The following is a 4,298-nucleotide window of genomic DNA, read 5'->3' as shown; positions in this document are numbered from 1 at the left end:
TGCCGAGAAAGCCTACTTTACAAGTGGAAAAAAGGTTAATAATCATGTCATCAGACGCTAGTAGTGAAAAAAATCCTTTGTGGATCTTTGAGAACATCGCCGAAGTTATTTTCTTCGAAGTAGTTTTTCACCCGATCGAACCAGTTACGGATGGCCTGTTCTGTTATGCTGGCACGAGGTTGCGTTAGATTTTGTGATATACGGGTAGATAATTCCGTATGTCTAGCCAAGAAGCCTTCATACCAATGCCGCCCCGGCATTCCATTTTTAAATGTATTGGGCCGACCAAGACTAGCCACTAATTTTGCAACACTTTCCATTAGTTGACCTTTTGTTACTGGAAAGCCCACCCTCCCAAGGTACAAGATCCATTCCACTAAACTTTGTTCTTCTTCCGAGGAGAGAACTGTGGGAGCCCCAGGTCTTGCCCCTTCTTTATGCTTGTTCTTCATTTTATCTATTAACGTTGTTTTGGGTATGTGAAACTGAGCAGATGCTCTTCTAATGCTCATTCCCTCCTTTATACTAGTCAATGCATTGAGCAATGCCTCATTGGTATAGAGTTTTCTTTTTTTGTTTGTTCCATGGTTCGTCTATGCACAAAAATAAGTTATTGTAGTTTTTTGAAATTTTTTATTAAATAAAAAAATGCCAAATATGGTTGGTATGATCTGTACGATAAAAATCATGCATTGCCCTAATATCGACCATGTGGACGGGGTTCGATACACGAACAGAATTATTGTCCATAAATACCGACCACACTTCAAATGCAAATTATAGAAAACTGGGTTTATTAGATTAATGTCTACAGGCAATTTATTCTCCGTCAATATAATATTGTATATATAACACTAGGTAAGTAGTTGTTCTGTCTAATTAGATTAGAAATAAATGAATATGTAAGTGCTGTGTAATGCAAGTTAGTTCATCGAAACGAGTACATTTAGTTTAACTTATGTTAGCCAACACATCGATCCTGTTATTAAAAAGGGTGGTCGGAATTACATTTTTCTGTTGATATATGTCAAACAATTTTAAATTGTTCCGCCAATAGATAATTTATGGCTAATATAAAAATTAGGAGAGTATTTATGACTGACCCAATATTCCCCATTTGCGACCACGTGGTCGCTATTAAGACCATGCCGCCATAATATTGTACTTAATTCCGACCAACGTTTATCTTAAATAATTTCAATATTACACTATACCGGGTGATCGAAAAAAACTGCAGACAATTTAAATTTGGCGCTTTAAATTTTTAGTGTTTTTTACTTAAGGAATTGGCAAACATGTTTAGAAGTTGGTTTATTTATGCATTAATTGCCATCCATTGGCGTAGTGTTTTATGTGAATTTTATTTTCTAATCTTCGTACTGTGATCCAGGCGTTTCAAAGCAAACAGCTCTTTTTAAAAAGGTCTTCGCACGTGCATCATTTCGTAAAGGTACGTAAATTAAGAGAACATACTTTATAAGGATCATGTAACCTTACTTTTTAGGCATAAAGGCTTTAAAGTAGATGTCTTTTGATGCACAATTGAAAGGCGTACACGACGTACATGTTTAAAAGATGCTCATATTCGACTCAGTTGTGCTTACTGCAATTCAACGATAAATGTGCTACTTACCATGATGTCGAAGGTGTAAAAAAAACGTAGCCCCAAGAAATGGTTTCCGAAAATTCTCTAATGAAGTTGGTGGGTATAACAATGTGAACGATAACATCCCTATTTGTTATTTTTACAGACTTATCGCATAATTGTGGCACAAAATTTAACACATTGATATCCGAATGTTTTCATCCAGTGTTGATGACGTTAATTTATGAGAAGACGTGGATACGTCTTATTGTATGTAGGCAAATAAAATGAACCTGACGGTGATGGTTTAATGAGCATGACTATTGCTCGGGCAACGTTGGAATAGATATTTGAATACATGAACCCGAGCGTTCAACTGAGCTTGATAAATTAATTTTTTTTAATTAATTAATTGTGATTATTGTTTAGTGATCCATTAAATTGATCCACCACTGCTTTTAAATAAATGACATTTGGTATGTTACCAACTTTATAAATGTTTTGTTTTGTGGGAAATTCAAACTGTCCGCACTACTTTCCGATCACCCGGTACAGACTGACTTTAAACTTCAAATAAATAACTTGTACAGTTTACATCGAATAACCAACTATTGTTTTGGGCAAATACTCACCTAATATTGTTAAAAACACAATTCAAACTTTAAGCACTTTTTAAGGTTATTTATATCAATAGCACACTTTACAGTGACAAGCATGCAAACTTCTGCAAATAACTGTACACTTTCCCACAAAAATGCCTATGTTGATAGCGCAAGTGCAGGGTGAATCATCAATAAGTTGTATAAAAGTGCTTAAATTAATATTTTATAACTTGTTTTCCTTTTTAAGGCCAGAAAATAAAATGGTCGCCATTAAGTGCATGGTCGGTAATCCGTACCAGTACCTTATATGTTGTTGCAACTCTAGAAAATTATTTAATATTGAGCGAGTATTTAAAAATGATATCTTTAAACTATTCATAATGAACAGAAGATTTACTAAACATAATCATTACAGCGTTTACAATGATGGTATGTAGGTATTTGTATGAATTATATAGTAAGATGAATGTATAGATAAAAAAATCCTGGTTTGATTAAGTAAATTAATTCAAAAAATAAGTAGAGTTTAGATATTTTAAACATAAATGTAAACAGATTTTGTTGACAACATAGGTACCTATGTCTAAAAGATTAACATTAATAAACAAAGATTTATACTTATTAAATTAACACCAGAAAAAAAAGCACGGTGGAGCTAGTGCACATCCTTGAAGTCATTGACAGAGCGTATTAAGTAAATTTTACTGTTATCACTTTTCCGCATAAAAATGTTACCATCACGGGTCCACAGATATTTAATCAGGTTGGCTTTCGCGTAAACACGACATTTCGAATACAGTATGCGATTTTCGATCGTAAGAGAATCGTTTATATAAATTGTTGACTGTTGCTGTTGATATTCGGTAGCTTCGAGTACATTTCTCCCAAGTCCCTGACGGTGATGTTTCTTTTGATCCGTTTGCATTCAATAATCTCTTGTTTATACATACTGGTAAAAGCTACAATAATAGTTGGCGGTTCCATAGGTTTATTTGGATTACGTCGCAGACGATGATAAGCGCTGATCATTCCTTTATCAAGATTAAAACCCACAGCCTTGCAGACACTAGCGACAACATTAAAGATGTCTTCGCTTTTAATCTCTGGAACGCCCTTTACCTCAATCGAATTCTTCCTCGTATGTTGCTCAAGATCGTTGATTTTTAGCTTTAGATCCTCAATCTCACTCTTTAACTTGCTATTCTCACCTTCTAAGTTTTTCACTTCGCTCAAACATTCATTAATCTTTGCTCCCTGGGACCTTAGTAAAGCAGAGTTGTCATCAATCTTTTGATGGCATACATTCAAGGATTTGGCGAAACCCTCCTGATTATCTTTGTTGGAAACAATCAAGGCATAGATTTGATCCAGCGTAACTGCAGACGTATGTGATACAGCTAGTGGTACGGATAGTACGGCGGATTCTTCATGGTCCATTGCAGGTGGTAGGTTCTCTGGGGTTAACAAGCATGATGGACAGTTCCAGTCCCGAGTTTGCTTAGATTTACGTAAAACGATAAATTCTTGTATTGAAATATTCACGCAACGTAGGTGATAACTCTTTATACAAACACAACAATCAATTTTATCGTCATACCTGCTAATCTTATTGTGACAGATTCCACAATCTACGCCACGCACCACACACGGTTCTCCTTCATTAGATGCCATTATTATTAATAAAGTTTTGAGTTAAATAAGCAATTAGAAACCATTTACAGCTAAAGCGTTAGCACACGTCTTTCCCGTTCAACGACTCGAAACGATCGATCTAACGAACTATCAAGGAAGTTGTATAAAGAGTAGAAATGTAATGGCTTCCACTTATGTGTGTTTTGTACCGTTGTACCTTTGTGTTCATGTCTAATAAAGCAACATAAAGATAAACGGTTATACTTACGTTACGTTTATTTGTTGACCCACGACACCACAGTCGCCAGTAACAATTTAAATGCATTTATTATTGCAGATAAAACTCAGATATGCCAAAAACTCAATTTACGCAAAAACGGCAGTTAGAACCTTGGTAGTTGTTATTCCAAGGTGACGACTTGAAATTGTTAAGATATTGAAAACTTTGTAAATTTTTCAATATTGTTATAGTTTTGGTA

At 34.9% G+C, this 4,298-nt stretch overlaps 1 long non-coding RNA gene across 1 annotated transcript; it reads left to right on the top strand.

The window, feature by feature from the left end:
* Nucleotides 1-1,275: 1,275 nt before the first annotated feature.
* Nucleotides 1,276-2,026, top strand: LOC116181585. The gene is made up of 3 exons (XR_004147287.1): nt 1,276-1,450; nt 1,505-1,702; nt 1,752-2,026. It is a non-coding gene; the product is annotated as an uncharacterized LOC116181585 (long non-coding RNA).
* Nucleotides 2,027-4,298: the final 2,272 nt, after the last annotated feature.

Source organism: Photinus pyralis, unplaced genomic scaffold (genome assembly GCF_008802855.1).
Source record: "Photinus pyralis isolate 1611_PpyrPB1 unplaced genomic scaffold, Ppyr1.3 Ppyr1.4_unclustered_Scaffold1157, whole genome shotgun sequence".
Lineage (NCBI taxonomy): Eukaryota > Metazoa > Arthropoda > Insecta > Coleoptera > Lampyridae > Photinus > Photinus pyralis.
Note: the sequence above shows the minus strand (reverse complement) of the source record. Positions and strands in the feature narration are given on the sequence as shown.